This window comes from Mus musculus, chromosome 2 (assembly GCF_000001635.26).
Source record: "Mus musculus strain C57BL/6J chromosome 2, GRCm38.p6 C57BL/6J".
Lineage (NCBI taxonomy): Eukaryota > Metazoa > Chordata > Mammalia > Rodentia > Muridae > Mus > Mus musculus.
This window is the reverse complement of record NC_000068.7, coordinates 149,699,500-149,720,213: the sequence shown is the minus strand read 5'-3', so window position 1 is coordinate 149,720,213 and position 20,714 is coordinate 149,699,500.

Sequence of the window (20,714 nt, the reverse complement as noted above, 5' to 3'; positions counted from 1 at the left end):
AGCATTTGTCTTTTCCCTTCCATGGAAGGCAGAAGAGGGCTACTCTTGGGTTTCTACTATGGCTTGGTAGGTTATTCAAGTGTGATGGCATGAAAAATGGCACCCATAGGCTCATAGGGCACTATTGGAAAGTGTGGCCTTGTTAGAGAAAATGTGTCAGTGGGAATGAGCTTTGAGGTTTCAGAAGCTCAAGTCAGGCATAGGGGCTCACTCCTCTTGCTGCCTGCGGATTTCTATGTAGAACTCTAGGCTACTTCTTTTTTATTTTTTATTTTTTTCAAGACAGGGTTTCTCTGTGTAGCCCTGGCTGTCCTGGAACTCACTCTGTAGACCAGGCTGGCCTTGAACTCAGAAATCCGCCTGCCTCTGCCTCCCAAGTGCTGGGATCAAAGGCGTGCGCCACCACACCCGGCTCTAGGCTACTTCTTGAGCAACAAGTCTACCTCTGTGCTCCTGCTTCCTGCTATGACCATAGTGGACTAAACCTCTGAAACTGTGAGCCAGCCACAAATAAATGTTGTCTTTTATAAGAGTTGTCATAGTCATGGTGTTTGTTCACAGCACCAAAACCCTAACTAAGATCTTGTTTCAGGGCTGAAAGTATTTCAGATTTGGGATTTCATTCAAGTTTCAGGTTTTGCAATATTGCAGGTTTTGCCCTGGAGACTAGAGGACTTGTGTTGTGGAACTCTGTAGTCTGCCTCCTGTGACTAAGCTAGTCTCTTCCATCTCCTTTATTTCCTGTGTGCTGAATATAAGAATGACTTTTGCTGAAAACTAGATGCATTATGATCTTTCCTCTGCTTTCTTGCTGGAGTTTATCTCCTCTCATCCAAGGGTCTTTATGTTTGCGCTGTCTCAGTCCTCCCTTTATGTCTTTCTGCCTTCAGGTATCTGGTTATTAATTCACTTGAGCATTAATCCCATACACACTTAGGAAGTGTCTTTCATGTGCCAAGCACTCCCTTTCAGCCACCTTTCAATGCTTGCAGAATTTAAAGAAGAGGTGTTTGTCTGAACACAACACCTTTTAAAATTTGCCAGAGATTGGCTCGTTAAATGTTACCTTTATACTTTGTAGACACTCAAGGACACGACTCAGTGCTCCAGTGCTCAGGATTCAGCCTCAGTAGGATTGTTCCCAGGGTTCTCTTAACACAGAAAGTCTTTCTGTCTTGATTCTGCCCTTCAAGGTTTAATTCTAATATCATCTTCTCTGGGATGTCTTTCTGAAAGCTCCTTGTCGAAATCAAAACCCCCTTCCTCACAAGTCTTCACTGGAACATGCAGTTGAACCACTGGATATTTGAGAGCATGCCCTGCTACCCCTGGCCCAAAGTCAGCATTTCCTGTTACACTTTAGGTCATCAGAGAGGGATGTGTTTCTCCACATTGATTTTTGCCCTTTAGTAAGTACTAAGTAGATAGTTTAAGGGTCAGTTATGCATGCTGGCTAGGTTGGAAAGAACTCCTGTCCTTTCAAATGACTGTTAACATCCATTCAAAGCTGGTTTGTTTGTTTCAGCGGAGGCCATTCAGAGAAACTCAACATCCTCAAATCACTCTAACTCACTGCTTTTAGCTGACCTACTGTAATCTTTGCTCATTATAATACAAAATGGTCTTCTCTGAGGTGCTCATTTCTATCAGTTTCTTAGAACACATACAGTATATGATCTCAAGCTGAGAATGCTCAGGAATGTGTAGCTTTACACTGAACCCCATCCTGCCCGTGCCATGTATTAAGATCCTTGGTAAAAAGCCTTTTCCTGCTCATCAAGAGGCACTGCTTTGACTGCTTTGAAGAATGGCATATGACTAACTTCTTTCAGGAATTCCTCACACTTCTACCCCTGGTTGTGCCTATGAACTTTGTATTTTGTCACGCCTTTACTGGTTGAGCTTCAACAAAGTGCAAGATGTAAGTTTCAAATTGCTAAGACTAGAAGGGAAGTGCAAATCACCAGGAACCCACTGGATGGGTAAAGTCTCATCTCACTAAATATTGTTGGGGCACAGAACAGCTTAGACTCTCTTGAGTGGCTGGTGAGAATGTAGAAAGTGCTTTAAGACACTGGTTGGCAATTTCTTACATATGTAAACATACAGTTACCATACAGCTCAGCCCTTAATCTCTCTGTATTTACTGAAGGAATAAAAGCATATTCACACAAAGGCTTGTGTACAGTGTTTAGAACAACTCTTTCTTTTCACAATGAATGGAGACAGTTCAAATGCCTATCAGCAGATGAATTGACAAACATATCATCTTTCCATATAATGGAACCCTGCTTCAGAGTATAAAGGAGAAAGCTATTGTTGAATGAAAAAATCCAAAAACATGCAAGTTCCACAACATTTTGGAAACTGAATCTCTAATCTGCAGTGAAAGGAAGTAGATATTTTGTCACCTGTTCCTAGGGTGAGAAGATTGAGTGCATGAGGTGACACAAGTTTGGCTGTGATAATAAGACACAGGAACACTGGTCCTGGAGGCTCACCAATCTCTACCTTTGGGTATGTGAAGCAATACCTCTCAAAAACTGACTGGAAAGGAAATGCCCTGGGTGGTTTTTTTTTTCAGGCTCTCCTTTGTGGTATATGTGACTAAATGGAATTATGGAGAACCTAAGACTTGACAAAAAACAGGGAGACTAATGTGTTCAGCTACTGATTTATCTTTGTAAAAAGCCCCACGAAGTGGTTTACTAAAAGAATCCAAGGTAACAGTATCATCTGCATTCTATCATAACCTGAATAAGCAGTGTATATACTAAGAAAGTATGTGGTGGTTTGTGACGATGGCTCCCATAGGCTCATATATTTGAAAGCTTAGTCACTAGAGAGTGGCATAGTTTGAGAAGTATTAGAAGAATTACTAATGCATGGCATTATTGGATTAGGTATGACCTTGCTGGAAGAAGTATGTCACTGGTGGGTCAGGGTGGGGGTAGGCTTCAAGGTTTAAAGAGCCCATACCAGTACTTTCGTCTTTTCCCTTTCCTGACTTCCTGTCTTTTTGAAGACGTACTTTATTACAAGATGATATAAAATGATAAAATATTTAAATTTATTTTTTTTATTTTTCTCCAGAAAAGCACTTTAGAAGACTTAGTCTACCAATGGGTCCTGGGCCTGAATTAATGAGATGTGACCTCAGGCAAGGCATGGCTGCCCTGAACAGTGAGGTCACCTAGCCTTCTCTGATACTGCATTCTTACCTTGGGTTTCTCCTCTACTTCAGTAAGGAGGGTGTTGTTTTAGGAAGGGGAATATAACAGGAAAGAAGTGGGGCCACTTATCCAGTCACCTACCATACCCAAAGGGAACCCCAGAGAGGAAGGAACCTCCTGCTATGCTATGGTGCTAGCAGTGGTTTTCCATGACAGATATTTCATTTGTTCAAATGACATCAGATTAACATCATGTTTAAATTTAAAGGACAACATGTTATCTGTTATTTGTAGAACAGAGTGAATAATGAATGAGTGAATGAATGAATGAATGATTTGGCAGAGGCAGGAGGACACACATTCACAATAAGTTCAGAAACTATGCTTCTATGGTGGGCTAAGGGGATATGTTTTTAGTGGCCTCCAGAAAAAAATATTCCTTGACACAGCTAGAGGACATTATCATTTGTCTATGGTATTTTGATTTTCAACTTCAATGGGAATGAGTTCGATGAAATATGATTAGTAGGATCTTCCTTCTGTTATATCATTGAATAGTTTATTAGTTGTTTAACAAATGTATATTAAGGATCTCCTATATTCCAAATAGTATTTTAGAGTTAAGGATATAATGCTATATGAACACAAAGACCACTGTGGTCATAAAGCATTGTTTAGACTCAGAAAGACAGGCAGCAACTACAACAACAAAATAGATTATGAAGTATGCTGATGTGTTATATTTTAAAATAAAAGGAACCAGGAATATGTTTGATAGAGCCAGGTATGGTGATGGGAGTGGTGTCTCAGCAGCTCTATGCTGAGGCATCCTTTCCCCCTGAGGTACCAGCCATATGACAGATATAGTAAGGAATAGAGTTTATTTAATTCATGAAAGAGGGAGTTGAGAAGTGAGTAGAGGCACAGAAAGAAGGGGTGTGGAGAGAGAGAGGGAGAAAGAGAGAGAGACAGACAGAGAGAGAGAGAGAGAGAGAGAGAGAGAGAGAGAGAGAGAGAGAGAGAGAGAGAGATCTGCCAGGAATATGTGGAGGGGGAGGGGCAAAGGGAGAGAGGGAGAAAGGGATCAGGGAGAGAAGAGTCAGAAAGAATAAGAGAGCAAGGAGTGGGCAAACAGCCCCTTTTCCCCTTTTATAGTAATCCAGAGCTACCTGGCTGTTGCCAGGTAACTGCTGGGTGAAGCCTGGAAGTAATGCTAACAGCTAAAAGATGGCAAGTGTTATGAATGAAAATTATCAAATAAAGCAGTGTAAGGGGAAGCAGTTTTCGCAGGGGAAAGGAAAGAAGATTTTAAATACAGTGACCAGAGTAGTCTACATTAGGAAAGTGACATTATATAAAATATATGTGAAGGATATAAGGGAATGAGGTAAGTGAGGATAGAATTTTTCAGAAATCAGGAGCAGCTTATGAAAAGGCTTATATAGGACCTGTCTGATGTTCCAATTACTTTGAGATAGTGGCCAGAATCATGGCAAAGCTGTGGGAGAGGGCTGAGTTAAGTCCAGGTCCTTTGGAACTCAGAAGATTCCACTGTTTTTACTTGAAGGGTGTCATGGTTTGTATATGCTTGGCCTACAGAGTAGCTCTATTAGGTGTGGCCTTGTTGGAGTAGGTGTGTCACTGTGGGTAGGGGCTTTAAGACCCTGATCTTAGTTGCCTGGAAGCCAGTATTATTCTAGCAGCCTTCAGATGAAGATGTACAACCCTCAGCTCCAGCTGTATAATGCCTGCTTGGATGCTACCATGTTCTCACCTTGATGAGAATGGATGGAACTTCTGAAACTGTAAGTCAGCCCCAGTTAAATGTTGTTCTAATGAGAGTTGCCTTGGTCATGGTATCTGTTCACAGCAGTAGAACCCAAACTAAGAAAGAGGGAAACAGAAGCTTTTTGTTGTCTACAACATCACCTTTGCTCAGGAGAGAGGGAGCAAAGGTGGAAGGAGGGTACCTGTGTGGTCCTTCTCCAGGAGCCATGGCTGAAGTCAGAGTGAGCTGTAAAGATGTGAGAAAGGCTAGGAATCTGGGAAACAACTCCTCATAGGCAGTATGTTAGATGCATGCCAATTCTAATCTCCCTAGCCCATATTAAGAAAACAGATTCAAGACTCTGTGCAGAGAGAGTATTCACGGACATGGGGAGATGGCGGCACAGCAGGGTAGCTCTGAATTGCAGATAAAGAAAGGACATTTAAAGAAGATAATAAAGGCACAAACTATAAGAGGAAAACTTGATGGATCTGACAGCACTAAACTTGATAATTTGAGCTTGATAAAATTACTAGGGATAGTCACCATATGGAGACAGACTAGTAGACGACGATGCCAAGGCCCAAACAAAGAAGGCAGGGAGGGGCTCTCAATTTTTAATATAAAGTAATCAACTCTACATTTCCTGTCTTCTTAATGGGATTTTTTTTTTTAAGCAGCAATCAGAATGGCAAAAAAGATAGAAACTCCATGTTCTGCAAACGCAAAGGAAACTGCCCTTTTCCAGTTCCTAGTGTCTGGAAGGGCTACTGAGAGCACAGGCTGCAACACAGGCACAGAGTGGGGATTACAGCAGAAGACTGCTCAGCTGCAGGCCTCAAAACCAGAGAGAAATAAATTTCTTTGAAACTTGATTTGAGATTCAGAACTCAAATTCCTGTGTTATTCTAGTGAAACCCAGTGTCTTGCTTGTTGTGGGAATTCTCAGAGCTCTGTTTAATCCAGAGAAACCATGTAGGTATTGCTGAGTGAGGCTCAAACTTGCAGAAAGGAGATAGACAGATAGACTGCAGTTGACATGTAACTTCTGGCCAGTGACCTGTGAGAAGCACATTTAAAAAGCCTGCAAAATTGTGAGTACAAGGACAACCATGACTGCATTTGGTTGGAGGTGGGTCTATGATTTCCCATATCTAAACAATTTTCCAACAAATGGCTGGAAATTACCTGCCTCAGAAATAAGTCATCAAAAAAACCTAGGCAGTATTTATAAAACAAATGATAAAAACAAAGAACCAAGGGAGTAATGGACAAAAACAAAACTCCATCTGATGAAAAGGTTCAGAAAAAGGTGTCCAGGGAAAGACAGTTGAAATTAATGTTTCTGTATAGAAACAAATCAAAATGAAAACTTGAAGGAAGTCTTCATCCATATGCAGCAGGAACACAATGGCCAGGATCTAGAAACTAGAGGTAGGAGGGAAGAAACTAGGAATCAAGAAGAGAGACCTTGAAGAGAGAGGAAGGAACTGGTAGAGAAGAAGCAAATAGAGGAAATACACCTTGAATGATTGATTGGTGAGCCTAGAGGATATGGAAGTCAAGGTCATGAGCCCACATTTAGAAGGCAGGAAGAAGAAAGAGAACCATGGCAAGTCTTAAAGAAATAGTTCTAACTAGCAACAGCATAAGATGTAGCAAGGAATGCAAACAACAGAGGTGCAGTTTAAGAAGAAATACAGCATGGTGAAACAATGGGAACAGTTAAAGCCAGGATGCAAACGAAGCTCCCAGAAACAAACAAATCAAAAGGGATTGGCTAGGGACAGACCTTAGCTTGGATGGGAGAACTCTTGCCAAGCATGCATAAAAGTCTGGGTTCAATCCCAAACTCAGCATAAACTGGGCTTTGTTCTGTAATCCCAGCACTAGAGACACTGAAGGATCAGAAGTTCACCTGCAGCTGTGTATAAAGTGGAAGGCCAGTTTGGCCTGGAAACCTGTCCCAGTTTAAAAAAAAAATAAAACAAACAATAACAAAAAATCATAACAATTTCAAGTCTCAATTTTATATTGAAAAGGCCCATGATGTGCTAATAGAATTAAAGAGAACATATTAGAAATTCATGGAGCCTTTTAAATGAAGGATGTACCTTCTGGGGCTGGGGCACCATGCTGGAAGGTCAGATGTCAGCCAAGACTGGGCCTTTTCCCAGAAATGCAATGTGAGTCTACCACAGGATCACAGGTGATGTGTAAGAAGGTCGTTATGTGAGCGAGAATGCATACCTCTCACCCGGGCACATTGTTACATACTTACTCCATGACAGATCTAGGAAGATTATTTTGTGTGTGTGTGTGTGTGTGTGTGTGTGTGTGTGTGTGTGTGTGTATGTGTGGTGTGTGTGTGTGTGTGTGTGTGTGTGTGTGAGTTATTTTTGAAGGACCCATTGAACGAACAATGTCAACAAACTAGGGCGATAATGAAGGGATTTAAAAAAGAGTTTGTTTATGAAAATCAACTTCATTTATCCATGGAAATAACAGTAAATCAAAGATAAGAAACAGGGTGCCAGAAATGGAATAAAGATGTCTTACAATCTGACAATGAAATGATATGATTAGAGTAATTAGAAGGAGAGGAAGAGTGAGGGGTGTGTGTGTGCATGTATGTATATGTGCACGCACGAGAGTGAGCATGTGCCAATATTCAACTGTGTATAGGGGAAACCCAAGGATACTTAAAACTATAAGCAGGAGAGTGCATGCATAGTAATATAAACAACTGAAAGAGATTACAATCAATTAAATCAGATGAAGGGCCAGAAAGATCAAATTGGAAAGATGGAATATGTTAATGATATTGTTAGTAGCTAGAAATGGCGAAATGCTTCCTAAAAATACATAATTAAAGGCATCATGAAAAATAATGTTTATAAAGTCACACTACTGAAATGAAAACACCAATCATTTTATAATTAGAAAAAATACAACGGAAACAGGCCATATGGAAATAATTTTAAGCTGTAAAATTAGAACATATCAAATGACAGAAATAAACTGAAACATATCTGTCATTTCAACAAGAGCAAATGGGGAGGAATAATTTGTTGAAAGAAAATCCTAACTTTATTCTCTGAGTGAAGACACATAAAGTTATGTGTAACAATGTAGGGTTGCTTACATTTACCAAAGAGAGGACATAATAGTGACATCAAATATAAATCATTAGCCAAGACAGCAGAGGCCACATCAAAGGACTAAGGGATCAAATTCAGTTGCAAGAACTGGAATATTCTCACAGGTATAAGGGGAGCTGAAGGCATAAATCAGAGTCCTCAGGGGACATCAGCAGTGTAAGGCAGATGTAGACTTGGTGGCTGTAGTAACTGACAAGAGTCATCTACTGGTCATTTCAGATGCATATCCTAAGAATGAGGACCAAACCTCATAAAGTAACCATAGAATGGAAAAAGAAAAAAGAAAGAAAGAAAGAAAGAAAGAAAGAAAGAAAGAAAGAAAGAAAGAAGAGAAAACTAGGATTTAATAACATAATAGCACAAGGAAACATACTTTCAGTTTGGACTTGAAGGTATTTTAAGGCAGTTACTGGGTAAAAAAGAAAACCAAAGATTCAAGATAATTATAAATAATAAAAAAGTTACGATAATTTAAAATATCTGAACACAAATTATTATATATCTATATCTGTATCTATTTTTGTACGTGTCTGTCTGATCTGCAACTAAGTAAAATGACAGAAACAAATAGAGAAATAGGTTGAAGCTATGATATGAACGTGTTTCTAAAATGTCAGCTGAGGATTTAGAAGAATGTGGAAGTTGACCCTCTTTTGGCTTGAGGAAGCTTCCGGAGGTTCTAGATGGACAGAGACTGGGAATGGAAGCCAGTCCACTCAAGGATGGAGGAGGTGTGTGTCCCTTCCTCCCTTCCTTGGGAGTTTGCCATTTGCAAGACATTCTTAACCTGCCTGAGTTGTGTGTTAGTGTCCCTTGTCTTGTTTTATTACTTTCAAATAAATATCCTTTCATTAACATTTAAAGCGAGGAATAGATTCCATGGCTTGGAAGATGTCTCAGTAAAGTAGCTTTCTGTACAAGCACGGATTCATGAGTTCAGATCTTCAGCACCCACATAAACAGCCAGCTGCTGCAATACATCCCAAATCTCAGTTCTGGGAAAGCAGACGCAGTAGGATCACCTGGGTTTGCTAGCTTGCCAATCTAGAAGAACCCATAAGCATCAATTTCTATCAGAGACCCGTTTCAAAACATGAGGTGGGGACTGATTGAGGAAAAGACCCACTGTTGATCTCTGGCCTTTCTCATACATAGAACACACACTTATGAACGCACACGCATGTGTGTGTGCGCGCGCGCGCGCACACACACACACACACACACACACACACACATGCAGACACACAGAACTCATACTGTCCAATCAAAGTGTAATTTAGGCACTCTCAAATTTGATACTTTATGGAGAATTAAAAACAAAACAAAACAAAAACACAAAAAGACAAACATGAAAAGCAGAACAAATTAACTCAGAGTTTAAAGGAGTTTCAGACAAGAGGGAATATATCTGGTGCAGTCCTATGGGGACGGGTGGGTCCTATTTTTATGGGTCAATCACCAGCCACAATTGAATATTTCACATCTTGAAGCTGCTTTTTTTAGTTAGAAACTATACAGTAATTCTCTAGTTCCCAGTGGCTTCCAACATCAGACAGCTCACACATCCAAAGGGAGAACAAACAGTTAGCCAGCTTCATGATTCAACTACCAGATCATACCGAGCATGAACGAACCCAGGAATATCAAATGTGTCGAATGTATACTAACGCATATTAGTGGCCAAGGGATGGCCCAGTAGAATCCTCCTTTTCTTCCAATGGCTAGAAGAGATGTGCTTTAGCAGGGGGTTGTTCTATCTCTTATCTTGTAGAAATAGAAATATAATTTTTAATAAAGGTACCATTTTTAAAGAATATTCCAATTCTTTCCAAACAAATGACCTATTCAGAACAGTTTTCACTGTGAATGAATATCTATCCCTTTTATGTATTTTTTTCTGTACTAAAGAAGCCCACAAGAATTCCATGTATATGTCAGAAAAAGCCACTTGGAATGTCATCTATATCATGTATATTCAGTTCCAGATGAGGTCTGGGAAGTCACACGCTACGGACAAAGCCATTGCAAGGGCTGTCACCTTAATCAGTTATGAACATGATTGGCTGGGCTGCCCTCTTCTTCATTACCTGAGGAACTGGCTCTATTCCTTGTCCTTGTCATTGGAACATGAGTGATGTGTCTGCTGGTCCAGGACAGGAAATCACTCAGTGACTCTGGATGCCAGGATGATGTGACTGATGTATGCCTTGAGCATGGCATGTCAGAAGTACAGTCTTAAAAGATTTTCCTCACCTTTGATTTGAAGGACCAAATTGCTCGGTCCTCGTCATCTTCAAATTGGTCTCATTCCAAAATTGTGTTCCTTTAGAGGTCAGAATTTCAGATTGCCCAGTGTTTTCTTAGTCTAGATTCCAGATTAATTGTGATTCTTTGCTATTGAGTAAAACATCCTTGTATTTCAGTAGGAAGCATACAGGGTTCCAGTAGGAAAACAGCAGTAAGGACTGTGGTGGAGGTCAGGGGAATACTGCAATTTCCACGTAATTTCTGAACTCGCTTTGCACAAAAAAATCGTAATGATTCTGACACATTAACTGAGTGATTCTCCTGTACCCTTCACATTTCCACAACATTAATTTTATGTGCACTAATTAAGTAGGTGGCTGACTGTTTCAGGGGAGCCATTAGCCTTTGGCGAGACCTTGGAACTATGCAGTCAGGAGCATAGGCTGGCTTTGGTGGGCAGACGTTGTGCTGTTGACTTGTGTAGGTCCTATAGGCTTCTTTTCATGTTCATGGGTTGTTGTGTTCAAGGAAGAAGTCTAATGTCTTTCCTCTCTTGGAAAAGCAAACTTCTTCCATCAGGTCTCACCCACAGGCTACCATATAAAGTTTCTCAGCAACCATCTTCCAGATTTCAATCCCTATTCCTCATGACAGTCAGGCTTGTTATCCTCCTCCTCTGCAGCCTATACCCTTACTTGACTCAAGTGTACCTCTCAGGTGGACCTACACATCCATACATGAAGAGACAGGTACTGTGATGGTTAGTTTTAGACTAGTGCCACAAGGGAAGAAGGATTCTCAATGGGGAGTTGCCTCTATCAGGTTGGCTTGCGTAACATTTTCCCCATTAATGGTTGATGTGGGAGGGACCAGACTATTTTTGAGTTGTGTAACCTCCAAGTAGGTGGTCCTGCGTTGTAGAGTAAAACAAGCTGAGTAAACCATATGGAACAGGGCAGTAAGCTGTTCCTCCATGGTTCCTGGCTCAGCTCCTACTTGAGTTCCTACCCTGACTACCCTCAGTGATGGACTATGATCAGGATTTGTAAGACAAATAAATCCTATCATCTATTAAGTTGCTTTTGGTAAGAATTTTATCAAAGTAACCCAGTCTAGAAAAGACACCATACCAGTGGTTCCTGACTCATCTCACCTCAACGTCTTTAATATTTGCCCTATTGCCTTCTGTGTTGATGACTTCATGACTGGAGTACAGCACCTCATTATTCTGCCAGTAGTTTTTTTTTTTTTATTTTTTTCCTTGCATAGCCCTCATGGTGGATCATTAATGTCTCTATATTAAACCCTCAACTAATAGGAATCAACACCCATGGTTTCTTGCTTGGTTGCGGGGCCTGATTTGTAATAGGTAGTCTTTCTGGGGATCATTACATCTGTAATATTTGAGAAAATCTCCCTGCACTATTCTTATATAGAGCTAGGGTGCTCAGAGTTGACCTAATAAAAATTTTTTTTTGAATCTTAAAGCTTACCTCCAGTAACACACCCCCTTCAAGGTCCATACCTTCTAATCATTTTCCAATGAGTTCCCATCAACTTGGGACCAACTATTCAAATATATGAGCCCAGGAGGCCATTCTCTTTTAAACTACCACAACTGCTGTAACAAAATACTGAGATGAACAACTTATAGGAAGGGCTTATTTTGGTGACAGGGATTTCCATTCAGGTTAGCTTGGCCTCATTGCTCTGGATCTGTCAGAGGCAGAACATCACGGCAGGGAGCATGGCATGAGAAAGCTAGCTTCCTCCATTGCTACTGCTCTGGTGTCCCTGATATAGCCTAATCTTTTAAAAATGTTACTACCTCACATTATGGCTATCAGCTAGGGACCTAGTCTACAACACATGACCTTTTGGAGACATTTAAATTTTTAACCACTATATTTTTCTATTTCAATTCATGATAGTTAGAATCCAGTCAATTATGTTTAAACAAAATGAGCTGAGAAGCCAGACATAGGAAACATCAGGTAACTGGCTCCAGATAGACAGTAAGAGAGTGTTTAAAAAGATTTACTCAAAATGAGACCTTTACATCTATTTTTAAGGTTAAGTGTTGTTTGTAGTTTGTCTTATGGCATGAGGGGATACTGTGTTACCCACAAGGACCACAGACACTGAAGTTTTCACACATGAATGGCCTCCAAGGGTCAAGTCTCCTGTCTGCTTAGGCATTAAGAGTACAGCTTTAGACTTCCATTAGTTAGTACCTGTTTTTAGAGGTTGCATAATTGACATGTATATCTCATACTTTTTCCAATCTGGAGTACTTCATCTGTACATATACCCAAGAGGCACTGCAGAGTAAACAGAACCCACCCTTGAGCCTTAAAGCCTGAGTATACTATATGCCATGCACATATAATATTTACTTGAGAATTTGGCTGCTAGAACCAGGCTGCACTTTTTACCTCTCAAGCAATTGTTAATTTATTTTAATGTTTGTAGTGCTAGAGGTTGCACAAGCTTGGCAAGCACTCTTCTACTGAGCATTTTCTCAGCCCCCAAATCACTGTTTAATTGTTAAAATTAAACACATTTCCAGAGTTTACAACAACAAGCTGGAAATAAGGAACTATTCTTTCATTTCTTCTTTAAGCATACCATACAAAGATTTAAAAAAACCCACTGAAATAAATTAATAGAAATAGAAAAGAAAATGTCTTCCTAGGTTCATAAAAAATAAATTATTAACCACAGCATGATTCATCAAAGCTCAGTTGCTTCCTTAGCATTTGTTGTTGTTGTTGAAGCTTCTGCAGAATAATGAGATGACATAGTTTAAATACCATAAAGTCGCATGAACAGACTATGCAACAGAATTGTAGATTGTACAGATCAATCTTGGAAGAGGATATGAAGGGTAAAGGCAAGGCCAGCCTATTAGACCAGCACCATCCAAAAGAATATATATAATGCAGGCTGCATAGGCAATCTTAAGTATTCTAGTATTTGCACAGAAGGAAGCTTTTAAAAAGTGAAATAATTTTAATAGCATATTTATATATTATCGAATACACCACACCTTATTATTGCAATGTACTCAGTGCAAGGATAGCAGTGAACTGCTATATATACTCTTTTTCTATTAAGTCTTGATAATTCAATGTTCCCTTTACAGTAAAGTACAGTGTGGGGAGAGAAATATTAATGTATTTTATGGGTAGAATAAATGACTCTAAACTTTAATTTTATTACTCCTATGGAAAAGTCTAGGTATTGCTGTTTGCCTCTCATGTAGTCTGTTTATAAGCATTGTTGGAAAGGCTAAATTAGATTCTGGTTACATCAAATGTAACATAGTTACACTGATAAATCTTAATCAATGGGGAAATGTCAATGGATCTTTATCTTATTTATTATCTCCTTAAATGTACCTGCTAAGGAGCTCAGTAATCAATTAACTGAGAAATTACATGAAATTGTGTGAAACTAAATGTATCTTTCAAAAAATTATAAAAAGATGTTATCAGAAAAACAAGGTAAATTACTCATGGAAATCATGTTATTTTGTACAATAGGAAATGCAGAGAAATAGGACATAACAGACAACTGGCCTCATACACACTGTTAGGAAGGTTTTGCTTTTACTCATGGGTTTTGCTTATAGAAGAATTATGGAGATAGTACCAAGAGTTTCCATTGCCCTTGTAAATATCATTTTACATTAGTATATTGTGTTTGTCATAATTGATATACTAATTGATACAGTACTATGAATGAAGTGCATACATTATTTAGATTTTTTATTTTTTCAGTGTTCTTTGTCTACTCCATGATTCCATCGAGGGGTGTGATATCCTGACTTCTTAACTACACAAGATTATTATATCTGTACCTGCATTATGCTACTTATTCCATCCAACCTGTGGTCAATTTCCTCCTGTGAACCTGGCAGTGACTATGGCACAAATGACCTGTATGGTTTCTGATATGAGCTAACAAAAGGCCCACAACATTCATTTATTTAATTTTTCTTTTAAGGGTGGTGGCTGAACCCATCTATGTTTCAAGGGAGTACAAACCATCCCATATGAAGAATCTACCACATGAAGGCTCTTGAAATGTATTAAATGTAGTAAAAATAAATGAATTAAAATGCAACTTATTCAGGACCACTAGGAATGCAATATGTGTTCTGTGATATTATAGAGAAGAGTCAAGAGGGACAACTGAACCAAGTCTTCTAGAGAAATCGAACATCAGGCAAGGAAAATGATAGGATTGTTTAACAATGTGCTTTCAGGACAGAACTGTAGGAAGAGTGAAAAACAATGCAAAGAGTTGGGTCAGTAAAGAAATATACCATACAGGTGGCTATAGGTAGATGGTTTAGCAGTGTGCTTATGCAGTATGAATTCAGGGCAAGAGTCGGAATCACATCCATCAGAAAGGGCTGCATTTCTCCAGTCCCTATTACAATTCTTCTAAGGGTACATATTTAGTTTAATTACTAAAACTATTAGCATATGGATGTTGGCCCACACATAATGGATAATTGAGAGCACAAATGAGGATTTTTGCAGTGTACATCTCAACTCTGTCCAGAACAGCAGCCTACAGTGATCATTTTATTCTTGTCCTGGCTATCTGCATGCCATCTGAGTTTAGAAGTTGTGATTCAGTAATAATTTTGTGTGAGGTATAATTGTGGCTCAAGGCTGTAGGTATAAGCCTTCCTAACATTGAGGTTAAAAAGAACTTTAAAATGCAGTGGGGCCACCTGCATTTTCATTATGGCCTTTGAGCAAACGTAGGACATACAGAGAATGAAAACAACTCTAGGCTAATACTCTTATCCAGAAATGTAGAAGGTGGGCATGTGGAGCTATGGTTCCAAAGTACTCTAGGAAGAGGAAAGAGGTGGAGAGATTCCCAGGACCCATCAGGACTGGCCTGATGTAGAACAAGCAAGAAAACTGGAATGACTGGGTCATGAGAGGAGAAAGCATAGGACAGAGAGAAAGCATGAGAAAGAAACAGGGCTGCTCTCTTGGAATGGGTCTTCAGTTTGTAGGAGTTTGGACTTCAGTAAAAACAAACATGGGTCATTCATAGATTTGCAAAAAGAGTTGGCATAACTTAATTTATATACTTTAAATGACTCTAGCTGCTAGATTGCAAATATATACTAACAGCATTGAATGTTGTGAGATGTCAGAGGAGCAGAAAGACTAGTTAGCAGTTACTGCAGAGGATAAGGCCCTAGATGTGAAGGAAGGGACAGAGGTTCATAGTATCTCTTTGAAGGTACAGTATATCAACTTTAGTAATGGCTTAGCTATTGGGAATGAGAAAGATATTGCACAGAGGACTCCCAGCATCTTGATATTTCAGCCAAATTAAAAAAAAAAAAAAAACCAAAAAACCAGCATCTAGGAAGTGTTTCCAGGGGTTCAAAAGCTGTTATTTGACATTGAAATTGAGCTATTTATTATAGAGAAAGAAAAAAATCATAGAGTTATTTTGATGATAAAAGAAAAAAAATAGATGTAAATGTAAGAGATGGACACTGTCTTTCCAATTCAGAGTTGAAACTGAGGTAAAAAAGATTGAAGATTGTTCCTCACCCAAGGTAATTCAAACAGAAGAGGATTAGGAGGAAGTTTTTTTTTCTCACAAGAAGTTTTTAATAGTATGAGGGACTATATTGGGCTCTCAGAAGACAGAAAGGCAGGCCAGAGAATTACAGCATATGAATTTGATATGCTAAAATGAAATAAATTGAATCACTTCATTTCAATTCTTGAAAACAAACACCTGGAATGTGTGCCAAGTGTTTGAAGCTTCTTCTGCTAGTAGTGATTGGGTAAAGTTCTTAACTAGCTTTGACTACACAGAAGACAAGAAAAAGAACTGGCTTTGACATTGGAATGATCCAGATTTCCATCCTGTTTTTCGGGGGATAGGCATATGATCTGGAGATAGTTACTGATGCTCCTTTGACACATCTATTTCTTCTTAGGAAGTAGGCGCAACTGTCGTGCTTAGTTCATAGCACCTCCTTAGAACCAACCATCTGACAAAAGCAAAACCCAATGCAGAAGCTGCCACAGAACAAGCACTTGTTAAATGTGAGGAGGAAATCATTTGTAATACATGATAATAATGGCTTCATAAACTAGTAAGGTTCATTTTATGACTTATTATTTTTTAAAAAAATATTGGTTGTCTTGTTTATTTACATTTCTTTTTTATTGGATATTTTCTTTATTTACATTTCAAATGTTTTCCCCTTTCCAGGTGTCCCCTTCAGAAACCCCCATCCCATTCTCCCTCCCCATGCCTTTATGACTGTACACCCCCCCCCACACACACACACTCCCATCTTCTTGAAAACCCTCAGGCCCAAGGGTTTATTTAGATTTCAAATGTTATCTCCCTTCTCAGTTTCTTGTCTGATAATATCCCATCCCATCCTCTCCCCCCTGCCTCCACGAGAGTGCTCCTCTACCCCACCCGCCCACTCCTGTCCCACCACCCTAGCATTCCCCTACCTTGGGGCATCAAACCTTCACAGGACCAAGGGCCTTCCCTTCCTTTGATGACATCCATATCAGGCCCATGTCAACAAGCATTCCTTGGCATCCACAATAGTGTCTGGCTTTGGTGGCTGCATATGGCATGGATCCTCAGATCGGCCAGTCTCTGGTTGGTCTTTCCTTCAGTCTCTACTCCATTCTTTGTCCTCTTATTTCCTTTAGACAGGAACAATTCTGGGTTAAATTTTTGAGAAGAGTGGGTGGCCTTATTCCTCAACCCGGGCCACACCTAATCCCTGGATATGGTCTCTACAGGTTTTCTCTCCTCTTTGTTGGGTATTTCCCTGTTGGATTCTGGGAACCTCTTGCTTTCCTGGCATCTGGGACTTTCTGTTGGCTACCCACAGTCCCCCATCCCCCATCGCTACACACCTTTGTTCAATTTCCTGACCTTCTATACATCACCCCTGTTTCCTCCCACACCTGATCCAACACCCTTTTTTCCTCTCCCTCTCCTCTATTCCAAGTCCTACCCACCCTCTACCTTCCATAATTATTTTGTTTCCCCTTCTGACTAGGAGTGAGGCATCCACACTTTGGTCTTCCTTCTTCTTGAACTTCAGATGGTCTGTAAGTTGCATCATGGGTATTCTGAGCTTTTTCATAATAGCCACTTATCAGTGAGTACATACAATGTTTGTTCTTTTGTGACTGGGTTACCTCACTCAGGATGATATTTTCTAGTTCCATCCATTTGCCTAAGAATTTCATTAAGTCATTGTTTTTAATGGCTGAGTAGTACTCCATTGTGTAAATGTACCACATTTTCTGCATCCATTCCTCTGTTGGGGACATCTGGGTTGTTTCCAGTTTCTGGCTATCATAAATAAGGCTGCTATGCACACAGTGGAGCATGCATCCTTGTAATATATTGGAGAATCTTTTGGGTCTATGCCCAGGAGTGGTATAGCTAGGTCCTCAGGTAGTACTATGTCCAGTTTTCTTAGGAACCTCCAGACTGATTTCCAGAGTGGTTGTGCCAGCTTGCAATGCCATCAACAATGAAGGAGTGTTCTTCTTTCTCCACATCCTCACCATTATCTGCTGTCACTTGAGTTTTTTATGTTATCCAATCTGACTTGTGTGAGGTGGAATCTCAGGGTCTTTTTGATCTGCATTTCCCCGATGACTAAGGATTTTGAGCATTTCTTTAAATGCTTCTCAGCCATTTGGTATTCCTCAGTTGAGAAGCCTTTTTTTTTTTTTTTAGCTCTGTACCTCATTTTTAGTAGGGTTATTTGGTTCTCTGGAGTCTAATTTTTTGAGTTCTTTGTGTATATTGGATATTAGCCCCTCTAATGGATGTAGTATTGGTAAAGATCTTTTCCCAAACATTGGGTTGCCATTTTGTACTATTGATAGTGTCCTTTGTCTTACAGAAGCTTTCCAATTTTATGAGGTCCCATTTGCCAATTGTTGATCTTAGAGCATAAGCCACTGGTGTTCTGTTCAGAAAAATTTCCCCTATGCTCATGTTTTCAAGGCTCTTCCCAACTTTATGTTCTCATAGATTCAGTGTATCTGGTTTTATGTGGAGGCCCTTGATCCACTTGGACTTCAGCTTTGTATAAGGATATGAGAATGGGTCAATCTGCATTCTTCTACATGCAGACCTCCGCTTAAGCCAGCACCATTTGTTGAATATATTGTCTTTTTTTCACTGGATGGTTTTAGCTTGTTTGTCAAAGATCAAGCTAAGTACTCAAGATACAATTTGCAAAACACATGTAACTCAAGAAGAATGAAAACCAAAGTGTGGACACTTCACCCCTTCTTAGAATTGGGAAGAAAACACCCATGGAAGGAGTTACAGAGACAAAGTTTGGAGCTGAGTCCAAAGGACGGACCATCCAGAGACTGCCCCACCCGGGGGTCCATCCTATAATCAGCCACCAAACACAAACATTATTGCATATGCCAACAAGATTTTGCTGAAAGGACCCTGATATAGCTGTCTCTTGTGAGGCTATGCCAGTGCATGGCAAACACAGAATTGGATGTTCGCAGTCAGCTATTGAATGGATCACAGGGCCCCCAATGGAGGAACTAGAGAAAGTACCCAAGGAGCTGAAGGGGTCTGCAACCCTATAGGTGAAACAACAATAAGAACTAACCAGTACCCCCCAGAGCTTGTATCTCTAGCTGCATATGTAGCAGAAGATGACCTAGTCGGCCATCATTGGGAAGAGAGGTCCCTTGGTCTTGTAAACTTTATATGCCCCAGTACAGGGGAACGTCAGGGCCAAGAAATGGGAGTGGGTGGGTAGGGAAGCAGGGGGGAGGGGGGTAATAGGGGACTTTCAGGATAGCATTTGAAATGTAAATGAAGTAAATACCTAATAAAAAAGTGGAAAAAATGGCTACTCCAGCTTGTTTCTCGAGACCATTTGCTTGAAAATAAATTCTAGCCTTTTAGTCTTAAGTGACTGTCTTTGTCACTGAGGTGTGTTTCTTGTATGCAGCAAAATGCTGAGTACTGTTTACGTATCCAGTCTGTTAGTCTATGTCTTCTAATTGTCTAGTTGAGTTCATTGACGTTAAGAGATATTAAGGACCAGTGATTGTTGCTTCCTGTTAGTTTTGTTGTTAGAATTGAAATTATGTTTGTGTGGCTATCTTCTTTTGAATGTGTTGAAAGAAGATTAGTTTCTTGTTTTTTTCTTGGTAGTAGTAACCCTCCTTGTTTTGGAGTTTTCCATCTATTATCCTTTTTAGGGCTGGATTTGGGGAACGTTATTGTTTAAATCTGGTTTTGCCATGGAATATCTTGGTTTCACCATCTATGGTAATTGAGAGTTTTGTTGGGTATAGTAGCCTGGGCTGGCATTTGTGTTCTCTTAGGGTCTATATGACAGCTGCCCAAGATCTTCTGGCTTTTAGAGTCTTTTGAAAAGTCTGGTGTAATTTTGATAGGTCTGCCTTTATATGTTACTTGACATTTTTCCCTTACTTTTTAATATTCTTTCTTTGTTCAGTGCATTTGGTGTTTTGATTATTATGTGACCAGAGGAGTTTTTTTTTTTTTTTCTGGTCCAATCTATTTGGAGTTCTGTAGCCTTCTTATATAACTATGGTTATCACTTTCTTTAGGTGAGAGAAGTTTTCTTCTATTATTTCGTTGAAGTTTATACTGGGAATCTTCTCCCTCTTCTATGCCTATTATCCTTAGGTTTGGTCTTTTCATGGTGTCCTGGATTTCCTGGATGTTTCAGGTTAGGAGCTTTTTCATTTTCTTTAACTGTGTGTCAATGTTTTCTATGGTATCGTCTATGCCTGAGATTCTCCCTTCTATTTCTTCTGTTGGTGATGCTTGCATCTATGACTCCTGATCTCTTTCCTAGGTTTTCTAACTCCAGGGTTGTCTCCCTTTGTGATTTCTTTTTCAATTTTTAGATTCTGGATAGTTTTGTTCAATTCCTTCACCTGTTTGATTGTGTTTTCCTATAATTCTTTAAGAGATTTTTGTGTTTCCTCTTTAAGAGCTTTTACCTGTTTACCTGTGTACTCCAGTATTTCTTTAAAGTAGTTATTTTTGTCCCTCTTAATGTCCTTTATCACCATCGTGAGATGTGATTTGAAATCAGAATCTTGCTTTTCAGGTGTCATGGGGGTATCCAGGGATTGCTGTGGTGAGGAAACTGGGTTCTGATGATGCCATGTAGCCTTGGTTTCTGTTGCTTAAGTTCTTGTGCTTGCCTCTTGCCATCTTGCTATTTTTGTAGCTGGTTTTGCAGTCTCTGACTGGACCTTGTCTCTCTGTGAGCCTTTGAGCCTGTGGTCTTTGTTGTATCAGCACTCT